The sequence below is a fragment of the Panthera onca genome, chromosome D2 (genome assembly GCF_046562875.1).
Source record: "Panthera onca isolate mPanOnc1 chromosome D2, mPanOnc1 haplotype 2, whole genome shotgun sequence".
Classification (NCBI taxonomy): Eukaryota; Metazoa; Chordata; class Mammalia; order Carnivora; family Felidae; genus Panthera; species Panthera onca.
In genome coordinates this window covers 52,978,292-52,998,974 of record NC_138349.1, presented here as the reverse complement: position 1 = coordinate 52,998,974, position 20,683 = coordinate 52,978,292, and the positions used below count along the sequence as shown (strand labels likewise).

General features: G+C 33.9%; 1 protein-coding gene across 6 annotated transcripts in view; it reads left to right on the top strand.

Moving 5' to 3' along the window:
- The window catches only part of ADK (adenosine kinase), a 516,864-nt gene that overhangs the window by 103,436 nt on the left and 392,745 nt on the right, over nt 1–20,683 (top strand). The window lies entirely within an intron of this gene.

The window sequence follows — 20,683 nt, the reverse complement described above, 5'->3', positions numbered from 1 at the left end:
TTTTTAAATGTTTGGAAGCATTCCTTTAAAAATCTGGGGTTTGGGTCATTTGTTCCACTTAACTCTGTTATATAATTTTATAAATTTTATTTTATTTTTTAAGGGTCTTATTTTTAAGTAATTTCTATACCCAACATGGGGCTTGAACTCACAACCCCAAGATTCAGAGTTGCATGCTCTACTGACTGAGCCCGCCTGGCACAGCACCCCCACACGCCTTTTTTCTCTAAAATTTATTTTAAGTGCATTTGTACTGAACATGTACGTGAAAGTTTTGTTATATCTTTGAAAAATACTAATATAACTAATAAAGTTACTAATACAGGGGTGTCTGGGTGGCTCAGTTGGTTAAGCAAACGACTCTTGATCTCAGCTCAGACCTTGATCTCAGGGTTGTGAATTCAAGCTCCACATTGGGCTCCACCCTGGATGTGAAGCCTACTTAGAAAATGAATGAGTGAATGAATGAATAAGTGAATGAATGAATGAATGAATAAATAATAAGATAACTAATATAAACTCTTAACAGCTTTTTTTCCTGGAGGCTGTAACTTCAGTAAACTCTTAGTCTATTTCCTATTTTTTAGTTACTATAAATTATAATTTCAAAATTATAAAATTCACCCTTTTTTGGTTCCATGTTCCTTTTTGGTTCATGGTCCTTATGAAAGACCAAAGTGATTTATAAATATATAGAAAGCAAAAGTTCCCCACATATGTTTTCCAACATTTTCTTTAAAGAGTATTTGATATAGACAAAAGAATATGTATCATGTTTTGAAGCATACCAATGAAACTAAACCTCATGAACCTATCACCCAATTGAAGAAATGTGATATTATTAATAGCTTCAAGACTCCTTTCATACTCTGCCTAGAGTCATTCTCCCAAATCCTCCACAGAAGTAACCATACTCTTGAATATAGGTTTGGTATTTTTTTTTAACATAATTCATTTTCTTTATAATTTAATTGTGATTATGTATTCCTGAACAGTATGTTTTTTAGTTTTGTTTTTAAACTGTATAAAATTAATACATTTTTGTATATATCTGTGATTTATCCTCGTTGATACATATAGCTATAGTTCATTGATTTTCATTATTCAATAACTAGTATTCCACTGCATGAATATGTATCATTTTATTTGTTTATTTTATTCATTTATTTTTTTAACATTTATTTTTGAGAGACAGAGCATGAGTGGGGGAGGGGCAGGAGCAGAGGGGGGAAACAGAATCTGAAGCAGGCTCCAGGCTCTGAGCTGTCAGCAGAGCCCGACACAGGGCTCAAACTCACGGACCGTGAGATCATGACATGAGCCAAAGTTGGATGCTTAACCAACTGAGCCACCTAAGTGCCCCTATTTGTTTGTTTGTTTATAATTTATTTATTTTGAGAGAGAGAGAGAGAAAGGCAGACAGGGAGGGAGAAAGAGAACTCCAAGCAGGTCCCACACTGTCAGCGCAGAGCCTGACGTGCAGCTCATTCTCATTGAACTGAGAGATCGTGACCTGAGCTGAAATCAAGAGTTGGATGCTTAACCGACAGAGCCACCCAGCCCCCCTCATTTTATTTTTCCATTCACCTGTTGATGGACATTTATGTCATTTCCAGTTGTTTTGTGACTATGAACATTCTTATATTTGCCTCTTGTACATACGCAAGAATTTATTTAAGGTAGTAGTTATCAAAATACTGTCAACTGAAACTAACAGCAAGACTTCATTTACATTGAAGTGGGCATATAGACACACACACACATATACATACACATGCTCCTCTGATTGAAACATTTCAGGAAATAGTCCTTTTACTAAACATTATATAAATGTAAGAAAGTTAATAACAAATACAGTTCAACAATCTCTAAAATGAGCAATACAGACATGAATATTTAGAAATGTTTTGGAAATATTTATACAGTTTTGGAAATTTTTATGAAGTGTATTCTTGTCTACTCATAAATTCATTTTAGTTCACAGCATACAAGAATAATGCCGTATGTTTATTTGGTACACTGTTGAGCCTGTTGCTTTTCTGTTTTTCATTAATCACAGTTAAAATCCAGTTTATACTAGTAGGTTGTTGCCTATAGTAATATACTCTTTCTATTTAGCAATAGAAAGTTTTAAACCTTAAATAATTCATTATGTTTGGGCACCAAATTTAATATTATTATTAATTCATGGTCTAAAAACTGGATCTTTTATCCAAATATTTTTCTTTAATGTTTCACATTTCTCTTTCAGAAATTGTGAAATGTTTCGCAAAGGGAAGTTAGAAGTTACATATTGTATTTATCATTTAGTTCAAAACTATATTTATTAATAATGTTCTCTTCATTAAGCTTGGGAACATAGAGTAACTAGAGTTTTTAATTTTAAGTCTTACTGACTATAATGATGTTTTTTGGTATCCTTGGGTATCTCTGATGTATTAAAATAAATCATTATTGCCTGTAGTTTCACATTTATTTCTTTTAGAGTGTTTAAAATAATCAATTAAATATGCCTATTTTATCCCCCAATTTTTCAATATTTGCCAGTTGAGATTTTTATTCACTTGAATACAAAAGTATCCTATTCCTGCATTTCATACCATCTCTGCTTAGCATTCTTTTTCCTCAACAACCAATAAATGTACTTCAATATTGTATTATAAATGAGTATGGTTAGTTCCAGTGTCTGAACAAAATACTTTAGAAAGTCAGCTATTCAGTGAGCTTCCTTTCATTACATTAACAGTTTTTATTACATTTTACCCATGAGATCTGGTAGAATTTCTATGCTAAAGCTTTATTATATAAAACAATGATTCTAACCAACTTTAGTAATCTCCTAATTTTTAAGAATGATTCTGCTCTTTCCCAATCATATTTGCTGCTCTATAACTTATAATTCTTGTAAATTTTTAGTTGAATTTATATTGATCAGCAGTGTACTTCATAATTCTATAAATAAATGTAAGCCAGTTATATGAGAGGTTAAAATTTCTACAATCAGAAAATCTTATATTAAATGGTCTTCCCACATGTATCTGACATAAATTGTAAAGTTCCTATCAAGTTAGGTTATGAAATTTATACCAGGCTACAATGAGAAATAAATATTTTCTTGTTATTTCTGCAGTAGTACAGATTTTATGTAATAGTATATCACCAAAAGATACAGCTTTTAATTTATTAGTTCTTTTATTAAAACAAATGTGCTCTTAAAAAATACATTCTCTGCACAATGCTAAACACAAAAAAATGTTCAGTGGCTATGTGAGTCACTTTGTTTTGCCAGTGTGTTAGGCAACTAAATGGTGATAACAAGAATGACTAAGTATTAGGCTGATAACTTTGCCTTTTTTGTTTCTCTGAAAATATTTCAGGAATGTAGAGCATGCTGTTTTTCCAAGTGTCTTGTTACTTTTAAAGATTCTCATCTTTCATTTATAAGGTATCATTACAAATAATACTTGGTTTATAATTTTTATTAATGTTTTTGTGCAGCATTTTCATTATTTACGCTTTCAGATCCAGCAACTAAATTTGAGCATGCCTTCATATTTTTTACTTACTCATTTTGCTTCTAAAAGTAAAGTCATCTATTTTAATGTCAATTTGCTCTTGTTTAAGTAAAGTCTTTAATATGAACTTGAATGACATTCTTCTATAATATACTTCAAAAAAAGATTTTTAAGCTAAACATAGTTGATACTCTTGTGATCAGTGGATGATATTTGTTCCAAACATTTTTTTTTTTAATGTTTATTTATTTTTGAGACAGAGAGAGACAGAGCATGAACGGGAGAGGGTCAGAGACAGGGAGACACAGAATCCGAAACAGGCTCCAGGCTCTGAGCTGTCAGCACAGAGCCCGACGCGGGGCTCGAACTCACGGACCGTGAGATCATGACCTGAGCCGAAGTCAGACGCTTAACCGACCAAGCCACCCAGGCACCCCTGTTCCAAACATTTTCATAACTATAGTGAATTTTGTTAATATAAAATTACATTGTGAAGTCTTAACCCTCCTCATACAGTGATGGTGAAGTGAACTGTCAAAAAATTAGATGAGACATCAGTGAGCAAAATATTGAACTGACCTATTTAAAAAAATTTTTTTTAATCTTTATTTTGAGAGAAAGAGAGAGACTCAGTGCGAGCAGGGGAGGGGCAGAAAGAGAGGGAGACACAGAATCCGAAGCAGGCTCCAGGTTCTGAGCTGTCCTCACAGAGCCTGACGCAGGGCTTGTACTCATGAAAGCAAATTCATGACATGAGCCGAAGTCAGATATTTAACCAGCTGAGCCACCCAGGCGCCCCTGAACTGACCTGTTTTTGTCTGATATTGATGACAGTGTCTCAGCTGACCCTTAATTAATGCCATCTCTAGAACCTCTACAGTTGGCATTCAGTAAATACTAGTTGAATAAAGTAAAGACTGGGGAACGATGAAGGAAAAATGAACTGAGTGTCACGCAGCTTTAGGTTAATTTTATCAGAATTGCCCCCAACAAACTGACTCTGTGTACTAAAAGGAACTCATTGAGCAAACTTATTTTCGTAATTATATCTTCATGAACTGATAGGACAGTTATTCTTCATCAAAGCATGTTGCTTTCCTTTAAGATCATTCATTTGAGACTATGGGCTTTTAGGTATTTTTCTAGACATTTATTTGTTGATTAGCCAGTAAATGTCAGGTGCTGGGGATTCAGAGGTAAATACAATAGTGTCTGTTTTCAAGGAGTTCATAATCTAGTGTGTAGCCAATGAACAATCATAGTGGAGATGTGGAATCAGTGTTAGAGTACAGTACTGGGTGTTGGGATCAGACTCAGGTGAAGCTTCACTGTGGAGATGGCCTAAGCTTAGTTAGAGGAAAAGTAAGATTTCATCAAGTGGAGGTGGCAGAGAAAGCATTCTCACATGGGCAGCATGTAAAAAGATTTAGTACAGTATATTTATTAGATTTGTCTTCCTGGAGCATTCTGTACATTGTATTGAATATTCTGAGAAGACAGAAAAACAGGCCAGGATCATTTCATGGAGGGTGATGGTAAGAAGGTCAGAGGATTTTAGGTAGGTGGTCTGTTCAAATGCAGTTTTGAAAGTGTGCTTGATATTAGCCTGGTTATACTTTTGGCAGATTTGGCAAGAACAGATTGTTGTGATATGGTAGCAAAGTAATACAAAAAGGAATTTGATATGCTATTTGTATTCAAAGTCCTTTATGAACATTATCTAACCTATCTTCATAACTGACTTTGTGAAGTTGATGTCTTTGAAAAATTTTTTTTTCAAGTTTTTATTTAAATTCCAGTCAACACACAATGTAATATTAGTTTCAGGTGTAGAATTGAGTGATTTGTCACTTATATACAACACCCAGTGCTCATCCCAAGAGAAGTTGTTTTTTTGTTTTTTTTTAATTTTAGAGGCATGTGCCTGGCATAGTTGGTAGAACATGTGACTCTTGATCTCAGTGTTGTAAATTGGAGCCCTGCAGTGGGTATAGAGATTACCTAAAAATAAAATATTAAAAAATTTTTCAATATTTAAACTTTTTCAGGGTTTTACTTTCCCAGATAGTTAATTGGGTAATGAATTATGAGCAGAAGTGAAATTGTTTTTCTGGGTTGGAGCGTTTAATGACCAGTGCAAGACTGTCCAGAGCTCTCTTTCCATCTGCTATGATGACTGGTAGAATTTGAGGTGATGACTGCTCCATTATCTTGGGTATTGAAATGAAAAGACATGGAGTAGAACCCTTAGATGATGCCCATGGGCATCTAGTGTAAATGAGAAAAAGACCTTATTGTTTAAGCCACTGAGATTTTGTAGTTGTTACGTGATAAATATTGCCTGAACTATACCTGACCTGTCTTCATTGATACGACTTGCATGTTAAAAGTCTTAGCTTAGAAATCAAGTTATTTTAGAAGGAATCAATGTATAAGTATAAAAATTATAGAAAAATTTTTACCTAATTTGATTTTGAGATATTGAAACCACAATAGTTCATGTATATAGTACCAAAATGAGTAAGTTATTGCAAGTATCTATAAGAAGGTCATTTTGAAAGAGATTAAAATTACCTTTAATTTGTTGACATAAATACAGCAAGTGTGATATGAATCCATTCCCAAACTGGGTAAAAATTGAAGACAATTGCAATTGTATAGGTCCCTGAATTTAATCTTACACTTGATATTATTTTACAGTAAGTATTTACATGGTAAGAAACCTAAGTGGTTCATTTGCACTTTGATATTCACACTCTAAAATAATCTATATGTACATTTTTTATAAGGAATGTGGTGATAATACTGTTTATTTGAAAATATGAATTACTAAAGTAATTTAAAATTTATTGACATCAGCTAAGTGTTTTGGGCAATCATCATTATCCAATATCATTAGAATAATCATCTATATAGATACAAGTACCTTAATCTTTCTATAAGATATTCTTTTGATGTTTTGATTATTATCTTAACTAATTACGAATAATGAGTAAGAAATCACACTACAAATATACAAACCAATGTATGCTTAAGATTGTTACCGTTTACTGATAGTAAATTAGATTTCCATACTAAATGGTTCCTGTTTATCTAGGCAATAAATTTAAACTATAGAAAAAATGCAGTGTAACTTGTACTGTAAATAAACTATTAGCGATGAGCATCGCAGTGAGAGCTGGTAGTATATGAATTATTCACTGCAAACTTATTATCTCTGTGTCATTAGCATGTAAGATAATGAACCTAATTACCATGGCTTTAAACTCGGGGGAGTTAGCAATTTATGTGTGGAACTTTCTGGGTTGCAGTTACCACCCACAAGGGTATTGAGAGAACTGCACACATTATTTCTGTGTTTTGTTGCTGAGATGCTCTTTCTCCTTACTTGCTTCTTTGTTGGTAAATTAGTTTTTATTTATTTTTAGGGTAAGACTTATAGGATTTTTCTCTTGCTTGAATACCTTTTAAAGGAGTTATGGGAAATATTCAAGTATTTTAGTATGTGTTCTTTTTAGTCTATTTTAGTGTTGTAGGTAGACAAAATATTATTCGTATGCTTTTATTCACTCACATAAATTAGCATCACCTGTTATAATAGATTACCATAAATAGTGTAATACCTTGAAAAATCTAAGCTAAAAGGTTAATAATCAATTTTCCTCTGTTAAAGGATTTTGGACTAAAATGATTTACTTTCAAAGTGCTTGGTATTAGCATATTGCCCTTTCTAATCTATAATATTGTATCTCTGATCTTAATTTAAGGTTTTGATGAACTTCTTCATTCTATTTTCTCTCTTAGAGTGTAAATTATCTGTAATAAGCCATCCTAATTAAAGTTGGTAAATCTACAACTGCTTCAATTATACACTAATCAATTATACACTAATTTAATTCTACTTATCCGGATGCAGTGCGTCATTAATTGGTTTCAGCCTTAATACAACAGATTTAGAAGTGATCAAAATTTGAAGCATTTCATTTAGCTGGGAAGAGTATAGGATCAAAATGTCAAGTAATTCTTAAATCAACTCTGATAAACTAAGAAATTCATTTTTTTTAAAAATGAAGTTGTGTGTCTGCCATTTATGTTCATTGTTGAGTGCTGTGGGATGAGGTGGTGATTGTACAATATCTTTAGATATTAATAATATAATTTTTATTCTACCTTTTCCCTAAATTTTTACTTTTTAAAAAAAATGTTACCGGGGCACCTGGGTGGCTCAGTCGGTTAAGCATCCGACTTCAGCTCAGGTCACGATCTCGCGGTCCGTGAGTTCGAGCCCCGCGTCGGGCTCTGGGCTTGATGGCTCAGGGCCTGGAGCCTGCTTCCGATTCTGTGTCTCCCTCTCTCTCTGCCCCTCCCCTGTTCATGCTCTGTCTCTCTCTGTCCCAAAAATAAATAAACGTTAAAAAAAAATTTTTTTTAAAAAATGTTACCAAATATATTTTCTAAAGCATGGTTGTATATATAATATCATATGGATATATACCTTCATTCATTGCTTTTCAGCCTTTTCCTTGTCATGGCTCATGCAGAATATTAGTATTTGTTTTGAACATGTAAACACGTGCTCAGGTGTATTTTTTTCAGAATTATAAAAGGTGATTAGATACAATTAACTTAAAAATCTTTAGCAAAGTGATCTGTTGTTAAAGTTTTATTCTTGTTGAGATGTGGTGACTTAAGTGTGTTTCAGAATTCTTAGGAATGAGTTACGAACTCAATGTGACAATATTTCTGCAGTAACTGCTCATTGAATTAAATGGTTCAGATTAAATTTCATTACTCATTCTTTCTCTGCACATTCATATTATTGGGAATACTCCTTGCCTTGCCGAGCTTTCTTCCCAATAAAATAGTATTCCTTTGTTAACCTGTCTTATATTTTTTTTCAGAAGGAATTTCTTTTTAAGTTTATTTATCTATTTTTCACACACACACACACACACACACACACACACACACACACACACACGGAGTGCACAGGGGAGGGGCAGAGAAAGACTGACAGCATGGAGCCTGACATGGGGCTTGATCCCACAAATGCAATATCATGACCTGAGCCAAAATCAAGAGTCGGACACTTAACCGACTGAACAACACAGGTGCCCCTTGTATTTCTTTATAAGAATATTCTATATAGAGTTTTTCTAGATTGTGTGAAGACTATGTTAAATCCATTTCACCCTTTTGAGAAAGTTATTCTTGATAATAAGTTTTGGGGAACCCCATGGACTTTTGATCCATTATATCTCAGGGCCACTTTTTAAAAACTCAAAGGTGATATATGTATATCATTAGAAATCAAATAGAATAGATGTATAATAAAAAACAAAAGAAATCCTGTTCCATGTTCCCCTGCCACTCCCCTAAGGCAGCCACTTTTAACTAACTCTGTTTTGAGTGCTTATTGTGGTTATTTCTACGTATAGTAGGATTATATAATACTTCTTGATATTTCTTCTTTGTTGTGTTCCTTTTTGATTAGGTGCATCTTCATCTCACACCATTTTTACCTTTTCTTTACCTTGCTTCCATCATTGTTTCAGTTCCTAAGTTGGTTATTTTACATGTCCAAATAATATATTTCATGTTTTATTAACTGTTTTGCCTGTTTTCTGTCTCTCAGAGTCTTTTAATTTTAACATCATCAAAGTTGATTATACTAGGAACATTTTTTTTTTCCATGCAGCCCCAAAGGGGCACAAGAATTTTTTTAGTTAAAGTAATTCTTGCATATGGGTAAAAATTTGATTATTGCCAAAAAGTTTACAACAAAATATAGCAGTCTCCTGCCCTTTTGTTAGTGAGCCCTCTTATTCAACAATAGACCTCAACAGCTAAAACCAGAAATAGATAAGACTGCTTAACTCATGCTCCAACTAAAACCTTTTGTTCTTATTTCTTACCTCATTTTCTTGAGGCACTGATGAAGATGTTTTGCAATGACTGGAACATTCCAACCACCAGAAAAGCCCCAATAGTAACAGAATGTCTAGAAGACCACACCTGCATATCCCCTGCCCTGCCCATAGTCTTGGGCTGAACAAATACCAACCCCCACCCAGGATCATGTGCCCTCTGCCTGCTTTCTTGCATGTAACCCTCAATGTCTCCTCATAAAACTCTGGGTGTCCATCTTGCCAGCAGAGAGGTTGGTTGGTAAGGCTTGAGCCTGCTGGCACCTGAACTAAATTTCTCCCTTTCTCTCTTACAAACTTTTGTCTCTTGAGTTATTGGCTTTTCTTGAAATGAGTTTATCCTTTGTTTGGCAACAGTGTTGGCAGACCCAGCCAGGAGCTGTGCTTTCAATGTGTCCATCCCCCTTGAGATTCCCCAGGATGGAGCAGTTGGCCATGCCAGCATTCTAGGGCTTTATCTGGCTTTACCTGAGTTAGGGGCTGTCATGGATCGTTCAGTAACACTCTCAGTTCTCTAGAAACAACCACTTTTAATCCTATTAGGTTATTCTTTCTGATACTACCTTATGTCTAATAATATGCTTATTCAGCTTTCCTTGAACCAATTTTAGATGTTATCTATTGACCTTTTTATGGCGATTTGGGATTTAGATCATATTGTATACCTACTCCTGCTAAAATTTTGGGAAGTTATATGATAATTTTGCTTAAATCTATAAACAACCTATACTCAATATTTACATTATAATGACCATGTAAGTATTGAATAACATAATGCATTATATTACACTTACTTACTTAAATACATTTTTTTGTCCTTTTCCCCATCCCATATTATTTGTCTTGCTTATTCAGTTGCTTAGTTTCCTATGGGCTAAATTACTGCTTTCCCTCTTTGTTTCAGCAACTCTCTCAGGCATCGCTCATTAATTTTTTTTTCAAATGCTTAAATATAGGTCCCAAAGTTCCATTAATATTTTTATGTCAACTTCTTTCCTCACCTTCAATTCTGCTTCAGTCAGGTTTTATTTTGTTTTGTTTTATGTTTGTTTTTTACTCTCCACAGTTTCCCTTTGTTGCTCTTGTGTTGGAGAAATTGCTTTTTTCCCCCCTCTTAGTAGTTTATTCCCTCGTTTTGCTGAAGCATAGCATCCTCCAGATATTGCTGAAAAAAGAAAGGGTGGAAAATAAAACTTTTGAGTACTTGCAAGCCTACAAAATGTCTTTATTCTACCTTCACATTAGATTGGTATTTCAACGAGGTATAGAATTGTAGGTTGCAAATGATTTTCTCTTAGAAATTTAAAGGTCTTTCTCCATTAGTAGCCAGCAGTGCCCATGAGAAGACTAATTTCTGAACTTTTATATGTGATGTTTTTTGTCTTTGGAATCTCTTAGACAGAATCTTTTTTTCCCTTGGTATTTTAAGATACCTTTATGTGATTTTTCTTAGTATGGCTCTTCTTTTTTTCACTGTGCTGAGCATGTGATTGGCCCTTACAATCTGGAAACTTGATTGTCCTTCCTGCCATTTTTGTTACTCATTTTAGATAATTTCCACTTCACCATTTTCTCTGTTCTTTCTCTCTAGAACTGTGAATTATTTTTATTAATTAGTCCCGACTAATGAATACTTTGGGTTTTTCTAGTTTTTCACTACCAAAAACTACTCACATTTATAATCTTTTTGTATATACTTTTACAAAATTCTGCCAGTTTTGTGGGGGGGGGGGTTCTGCTAGTGTTTTTAATAAGATATAACTAAAAGGAGTATACATTTAACTTTTGAGAGATACCAAATTTCATAAAAGTTGTATCAATTACTTATGATAGAGTACAATAGTATTTATTTATTCCTGCTACCAATGTGATAGGTGCAAATGTGACATTTAATAGTTCTAGTAAGCTTTGTTTTCTCTGATTATTGGTGAGGTTGAAAGCATTTTATTGGCCGTTTGTAATATATTTTGCAAAGATCCTTTTGTATTCATTCTGCAAACAGAACTATTTGGCCATTTTCTCCTACGTTCATATCCTGATACTCGTTTTTCTAATCTTAGCATTCTAATGGGGAAGACATAGCATGAGAGAATCAATTCAAGGAATAATGTGTCAAGAAAAAGATCTCTTTTCCTTTAGGCTGACAGTGATTGGCTTAAACTATGCACTCCACACCTTTTTCCTGGCTTTGTCATTTTGTAGACAGAGCCAGCCAAATGGAACACTGGCCTTGCCATAAGACACCAGATTTTAAACTTAAAATTGGGATTTAGCCTTCATCCCGTTTATCAGTATTTCCTCTGAGAGATGGAAAGTGGAATTGCATTTAAGGCAGAGGGAGAAGAGAAGCTTTGAGGTTTTCCTGCCTGAACTTCAAATTCTGGTGTGAAGCTCCAACATTTAGAATTGCTTTTTTATGCAAGTTTATTTCCAGTTTTTCATTTTACTTTGTCTTACTAAGTCGTGATGTACAACAAACCAACATGGAACATATTCGATACTGATGATAAATGTAAATAGGTGGTTTTATTCATTGATTCTTCACTTATTCATCCATATGATGTTAATCTTTGAGGATATGGTGTATACTATACTTGCTCTCATGGAACTTACAGTCCCAGGGATTGGTAGAAGTCTAATTGATAAAACATATTTTTTGTACTTCTCAACAACAGGATTGAGTAATTCAAGAAAACTTTTGAATCCAGAGACAGGCTTTCTTTAAAGGGAATGCAATGTTTATTTTTGTTTTCATGAACACGTTTATTAGCTTTTGATTTTTAAAACTAGAAGAGAGCAGAATGTTTTGGCAGAAGGACCTAATATGTGATCCTTATGAGTTCTTCAATTGTTGCAAAACATAAACTTTCAATAAGGGGTTGAGCAAAGTAGATTAAATGTTATTTAAAACATATGTTCTAGTTGACCTCATGGCTAAATGGCCTGGTTCAGGAATCCATGAATTATCCCAAGGGTATTTCTTATATAGCAAAGTTTTTTGTTTTGCTTTTTGCTTTTTGTTTTTTCATGCTTAAATACTTGATTTCCACAAATACTACACAAGGGAATTGAATAAGAAGTCAAAAAGTCAAGGAAAAGAGAAACCTTGCATTTTTTCTGCTTTTACTACTAGGAAGCAGAAAACATTTCTGGTGACAAGCTATGCTTCATCATGAAAATACAGTTGGGTATTTTAGGCCTTCACAAATTTGATTTCATTGTGTTTAGTAGTGGATCTTAGTTAACTGAGATGGGGAGAAATTAAAGAATAAACTGGAACTCTAAAACTTCAGGTGGTTGTGTTCTACAGTTTGGAGCATGGATTTTCTTGTTTTTAGTCTTTCCTTATGAAATATTTTAAGTATACAGTAAAATTTAACAATACCAAGACACTCACTTACCCAAAGTTTTAACACTGTGCTATAGTTGAAGGTTTGAGTGTGGTTCTGGGAGGGAATAAAACATTACAGATACAGTTAGGGCCCTCCAGATTCTTCTTTGCAGTCTGCAATCCCATTCTCCTTCCTGTCCCAAAGGTGACTGTTATTTTTAGCTGTTTTTGATGTTTTTAACTATAATACTTTTATTAGTGCTTAAACTGTATTTATGTGTATCTATAAACAATATGAGGGATTGATTTGTAGGTTATGTATGTTATGTAAATGCTTTTTACTCTGTCTATCCTTCACGTTTTTTATGCAGTATTGTATTTTTGAGATTTATGTATGTTAACAAATTATTTGTGTATATAATTTATTTTTCCCATATATTACTTATGAGTATACCAATTTATTCTGTTGAGGACTTACAAGTATTTCAGTATTAGGAACACTGTTGCAATTAAGATACTTGTATTTATTTCTGTATGCATATGTGAATGATTTTCTAGGGCTGTATTGTCCAATATAGTAGCCACTAGCCACATGTGGGTTTTTTTAACTTAAGTTAATTAAAATGTAATACAATTAATTTTGTTTCTTGGTTGCACTAGTCACATTTGCAGTGCTTAATAACCACATGTAACTAACAGCTAATGTATTGGGTATTGTATAGATAAAGGACATTTCTGTTATTCCAGAAAGCTCTATAGGACATTGCTGCCTGGGATTTTTATGTGCCTATGGAATTGTTTGCCCCACATCTCTTACATCACTAGATTGCTAAATTGTTCTTGCCAGCAATATCTGGGCATTCCCTTTCTCAATTGTTTTGCTAAGAATTGGTATCAGTAGAAATTTTAATTTATTTCTAATTTGGTACATGTGAAATGTATCTCACTGTTTAACTTGCACTTTAAAAATGTGATGTTGAGGGGCACCTGGGTGGCTCAGTCGGTTGGGTGACCAACTTCAGCTTGGGTCATGAACTCACTGTTGGTGAGTTCGAGCCCCACCCCCCACCTCAGGCTCTGTACTGACAACTTCAGAGCCTGGAGTCTGCTTCAGATTCTTTGTCTCCCTCTCTCTCTCTGCTCCTCCCCCACTTGCACACTCTGTCTCTCAAAAATAAATAAGCGTTAAAAAAATTCTTTTTAAATGTGAGGTTGAGCATATTTCCTATGTTTGCCTAAAGGTTCCTGCCTCATGTCTTTGCTAAAATTTTTTTCTGTTGGAATATTTAAAATAACTAATTTATAGAAGTTCTTTATATTTTATGGATACTAATTATTTGATTGTGTTTGTTACATGTATCTATGCCCTCTGTGTGACTTGCCTTTAACTTTGTGGTATCTTTTGTTTCAAGTTTTACAATTTGATGTAATAAAATTTATCAATCTTTTTCTTTTATGCTTTTTATGCTTTTATGCCTTAGAAATTCCTTCCTACCCCTAGAGTCAAGGAATTTTTCTGTATGTGCTCTGCAGAGTTTGATCTTTCATTCAGCTGAGTATAATTTTTGTGTAGAGATAGAGTTTTGAGACTGAAATTCTTTGCATATGGATAACCAAATATCCTGGCATTTTTTTTGAACAGTCCACTGTGATATGTTGAGATTTCTATATGTGTATGAGTCTGCTTCTGGGCTGTAATTCTGTTCCATTGGTCTATTTACCACTATCCCATTATTTCATTTGAATTTTCTTAGAAGGAACAGTAGTGGTTAGGTCTAAGTCCTCCCCCCCAGATTGATTTAACTGACGATAAGCTGGAAGATGAAAATTCATAATACAACATATTACAAAATGATATTAGTGTAACTAGCAGATGTGAACAAGAACATTGATGGTATTTGAGGAAAGCTTGGCTTAACTTTGAAAGAGTGAAAAAAATGGATATTTACTTTTTAAAACCAGGGCTTTTTATTTTATTTTACTTTATTTTTGTCTGTGCCCAAGGACAGAGGAATTTGTTCCTGGTCCCTCAGGACCATCCTTCCCCACTGCTGTTTGCAGCATTGGGTATGGGGGTTCCTGGAGACTGTGTCTCCATCTCTCTTGCTGTTCTCTTGCCATTCTGTCTTTGGTTGTTGAGAAGCTGTTCAATCTGGTCTCATTTTTTCTTCCTGAGAAATTATTCTATAAACAGGTGTAATTTCATATGTTCCTTGAGGGAGATGAGTTAATGGTCTTCCTATGTCACCATATTGGACCAGAATTGAATGATTACTTTTTGGGAAAAAAAAAAAAAGTGTTTTGGCCACAGTAAAAGATGAAGAACTAAGAAAAAGCAGCATGAGCCTTATGAGTAGTAATTAAGAAAATGAGTTTTAAAATCACATTGCCTATCCAGTGATCTGTGAGCTTTTGTATGTGAATGGGATACTACTTATAGTAGTAACTTCAGAAAGTGCTTGTAATAACTTACGTTAAGCACCAATTATCTGGCAAAGATCAAGGCCAGACTAATGAGTTGTTTCTAAAGTAACTGGACAGTTGAGAGAGGCATTAGAGGAGACAGGACAGTGTGTATGTACAAATGAATAAGAAAGACATGGATTTGGGGGAAGAATTATTCATGAGAACAACAGTGAGAGACTAGCTTGTGTTCCTTCACCAGTCAGTAAAAGGAAGTGGAAGACAGTGAGTCTGATAGTGACCAGTACAGGACACTAGGTGGTGCCATTAGCTTAGGCTGCTTATTTGATATGGCTGAATAGCCTCAGGGTAGATAGAAAGGCAGTCAGAAATTACGGGGTTAGTCAAGAATTGCTGATACATTAAAGATGTGAATTGTATTATTATTTCAAAATAATATGATAGTTTTTCATATTTTCCTCTCCAGTGATCATTTTGAAAAATTTCCTGTCTTAAAGCAGTTTATCCATCAAATAAAACAGTATTTTAAAATAACAATGTTTCTAATTTAAAAATAAAGATTATGTATAAAAAACGATTTCTATTTAGAACTTATTAAAACAAGATAACTGAAGTTTTCATATTGAAAAATGATTGAAATGATGTAGTCAGAAAGAACTTAGTGTTTTATTAAGCTTTAGAGGCTTTATTCCAGGTCTGTGTACAACTCCATTAAACTTGTGAAATACTGAAAATAGTTCCTTGATTCCTGTTAAAAATGTTTTTCAGGTTCTAGATTGAGAGTAATTAAGTACAGCATTTGATTTCTGCAGATGATTTATACCATTAAATTTTTATTAATAGGTACATTGAACAAGTGACAGAAATCCTCCAAATAAGCAAATGGAAATTTATTGGGGCACGTAATTTAAAAGATCATGATATGGCCAATTTCAGGTGAAGCTTGATCCAGTGGCTCAAATAATGTTTTTGGACCCTCTTCAACTGTTCGCTCAGTTTATCTTGGTTTGGCTCCTTTTGCAAATAGGCTCTCCTTTTCTGGACATAGGGTAGCTGCCAGCAGCTATAGGTTTACATCCTTCTTACTTTTTTTGTATTTGTTCTAGTGGCTTCAAGAAAAGTTGTGGTATTAGATCATGTATTAGGTCTGTTTAGCTTGGCTTGAGCTACATACTCACTTCTGCAGTTGGAGATAGAATTAGCACTGCTGGAAATATATGGATCAAGAATGTTGGACAGAAAATCTCTTAACAGAAGGAAAAAAAGAATGTTGGAGAGATGGTTCCCTAAAAACAAATTTGGAGTCTTGCTTTGGGAATAAAGAATGGTTGTAAAATGACAACCAGTTATTTAAGAAAGTTATCTTAAAACTATTTTCATTCTTTTGATTTTATGTCACTAGAATTTATGTTTACTTTGATCCCATTCCTACTACTTACTAGTTATTTGACTTCTCAGAGTCTACTTCATTATTGACTAATTGGGGCTATAGTTATTGTGACGATGAAATAAGATAATGTATGTGAAATACCTAGCCTAGTGCCTGGCACCTATTAGATCTTCTAGAAATGTTAATTTACTTCTGAGCATGATTATGAGCCAGCTGTTTTTGGGTTTTTATCGACACTGCTATGTTGTATATTTGTCTATAATCTGTCAATATTTCAAATGTAGTTTTTTTAATAATTAAAATAATTTTTGATTCCCTTTCAGTGCTTAAATGATAGTTGAAAGATACTGTTCTATTCATGACTTACTTGTATTTTTTACTTATATTGAATGTGTAGATTTCATTCATACAAGATTTTTGTAATAAATCTATGTTGAGAAATATAAATTGTCTTTAAAAACAGCAATAAATACAGTGAAATTATGATAAATGGTTTTATTGTTTGGGGAAATAATATAAACAGCTTCATGTATTTGAGGAATAGAAGGAAGTTGGCAGCAAGAGAGAAAGATGAATGATTAAATATTGTTTAAATTTGTTTTTTAATTAAGGTACTTCATTGCTGTGTACATATTCAGAAATATATTTTAAATGTAACATTAATTTTTCACTTACCATTTATCTTTATTAGAAAATACTGCTTATATTTATCATAATTTTTTCACCAATTATAAAGCTTTTATAATCCATTTAAGTTAACTGGTATGAAGTCTCAAGGAAAGAACCCCTATAATGGTTTTTAAACTATTTGAACGTTAGATATTTGGTAACCCACATCTCCAATAACTAGCAATACACATGAAACTGTTGATAGTGATGGAATAGAACTATTAATTTTACTTATAAAATAACATAGTACATCATTATTTGACTTACAGCATATTTAAATGTGTTTAGCTACAAGCTGTGTTATACTGGTATCTTTCATTTATAATTGATAAATGTAAATGTAAAGTGTAAAAAGTTCTTTCTACCAGATTTCTTTTTTTAAATTTTTTTTTTTTTTCAACTTTTTTTATTTATTTTTGGGACAGAGAGAGACAGAGCATGAATGGGGGAGGGGCAGAGAGAGAGGGAGACACAGAATCGGAAACAGGCTCCAGGCTCCGAGCCATCAGCCCAGAGCCCGACGCGGGGCTCGAACTCACAGACCGCGAGATCGTGACCTGGCTGAAGTCGGACGCTTAACCGACTGCACCACCCAGGCGCCCCTCCAGATTTCAACATATAAACATTTGTAAACAAAATAAAGCCACATCAGACCAAAGGATGTCATAAACAGCTGTGGCCCTGTGATTTTATTGTTGGTTATTGTGTTTTTTATTTTGTACTATGTTTGCTTTGTGTTTTAATTGCAATTTATTTTTAATTTTTTTTAACGTTTATTCATTTTTTGAGAGACAGAGCAAGGGTGGGGAAGGGGCAAAGAGAGAGGGAGACACAGAATCCAAAGCAAGCTCCAGGCTCTGAACTGACAGCACAGAGCCCGACGCAGGGCCCAAACTCACAATCCATGAGATCATGACCTGAGCTGAAGTTGGATGCTGACTGAGCTGACCGACTGAGCCACCCAGGCACCCTAATTGCAGTTTATTTTTACTAATATTGTATTTGTGGGAAAGCAGTAGGAATATGAAATATTAATAAGGAGAGAGGTATCAATCTGATGGTAATTAAAAGCAGAAATTTTTTTAAAAATTGCAAATGGTGAATAATTGGCTTATGCAATAACAGGAATTATTTTGAAGACAAAACCAATGATTAAAACATGTGTAAAGTAGTGTGCCTATGCTCCAGAGGTATTGCTTAATGGCTTATATATTTTGATATTTACCATATCAGAAATTTAAAAAGGGGTGCCTGGCCGTTTCAGTTGGTGATGACTCTTGATCTCACGGTCATGAGTTCAAAATCCATGTTGGATGTAGAGTTTAGGATGTAGACTTTACTTAAAAATCTAAAAAAATTTAAACATTTAAATGGAGACATTTGAAAATATTTATTAATACATTTAAATATAATTGTAATAAACCCATTATATGTTAACATAAGTAACATTTTTGTGAAAAATATCTATATTTTCCAAAACTAAAAATATTGTAAGAAGAGTGGTATTGTTTTACATTTTTGTAAATTTTTTTAATGCCTGACTTAATTGAAAGCAGATGGAGTCTCATTTGCTTCTGCATTCAGTCTGTTGCAATATATTGATTGAAAGATATGATATAAACGTATATGTTGAAATATATGAATGAAATATTTCCTCACACAGATACTTATGTATTTTTTTTATTAAAATTTTTTTTCTTAATGTTTATTTTTGAGACAGAGAGAGATCATGAGCCAGGGAGGGGCAGAGAGAGAGGGAGACACAGAATCCGAAACAAGCTCCAGGCTCTGAGCTGTCAGCACAGAGCCCGACACGGGGTTCAAACTCATGGACCATGAGATCATGACCTGACCTGAGCCACCCAGGTGCCCCAGATACTTATATTATAGCACATATAGCTAGTAAGAGGACAGTAGAAGTTCAGAGAACAAATTTAATTAATCTCTGAAAACACTCATATTAATACCCTAGATATATTGCCTGAAAAATTTTTCAAAACAGAACAAAAAAATACACAAGAATCCATTCCATTAGCCACCAGAATGTTGTTATTATGTTACGTAGCTTCTGGAAAACTTCACTGGAGAGTAGTACAAGAATGACATTGAAAAAAGGCAGTTTTAACCTGTGGATTCCCTGCAAGAAATTTAGAGACCCATGTGATTTATGGACCATGCTCTGAGAGCTGCTAGTCTGTGCAATTGAAAATAATCAGTAAGAAACATTGGTAGAAATTCTTTTGAATTTACAGGAGAGTCTGAGAATCATTGTCAGATGTCTATTGACTTTATGTTAAAAGACAAAGCATTTGAGAGTTTAAAGTTTAAAGCAGTGTGTAGATGCTGGTGATCAAACTTATCACAGCCAGAGATAGTTCTATGGGGCTAAGGCCCTTCAAATCCATCAATAACCAAGTAAGTGTCAGGGGAGCAACTGCGGATATGATAGCTGCTAAAATTTTCTTATGACACTTCTGCAGAGATCATCAAGAAGAGAGATTATCTCTCACTGTCAATTTTTAGTGTAGACAAAACTTTAATATTTTGGAGAAAGAAGCCTGGAAGACATATGTACATTCAAGTTAGAAGAGAGGATAACGTTGTAATCTTCCATTTGATAGGACTATAGGTAGGGACTGGTTATGTTAGGTTAAGGAACAAATGAGACTTATTAGCATACTTATAAATAGGGCTTCTGTATTGGGAATTTTTCATAGTATAACATCTATTCACCCTGACATCAAGTTGTGGGTTTTCTTGGTACCTCCACCCTGGCAGTTGTTAATAAGAAGCATGGAGACAGTATACAGTATCTTGTAGTAATTGTCCTTTCTCATGCTGGAAATTTTAGGTCTTACACTATTGATATCATACTTGAGCCATTTACGTTTTCATGTTTAGAGATTAAAAAGTGTTTGTTTTAGGTGCGCCTGGGTGGCTCAGTCGGTTAGGCGTCCGACTTCGGCTCAGGTCGTGATCTCGCAGTCCGTGAGTTCGAGCCCCGCGTCAGGCTCTGTGCTGACAGCTCAGAGCCTGGAGCCTGTTTCAGATTCTGTGTCTCCCTCTCTCTGACCCTCCCTCGTTCATGCTCTGTCTCTTTCTGTCTCAAAAATAAAGGTTAAAAAAATTTTTTTAAAAAGTGTTTTATACTTTCATTCAGGTATATTTGAAGACAGTTTTGTTTTAAATATATCATTTATTTGTTCTGATAGTGTTTATCAAAATTGTAATTATTTGGTATGACAGAGCCACTTGGTATTGTCATATTTAGCTTAACCTTCTCTTTGATAAGTCCAGCAAACAAATAAACAAATGCTTGTTTTATTTTTTTTGTGTAGAAACCAATGAGACTGCAAATCCATTGATATTACATTATTTGCAGAGATTTAACTTGTAGGTAAAGCTTAATTATTCAGAATATACTTAT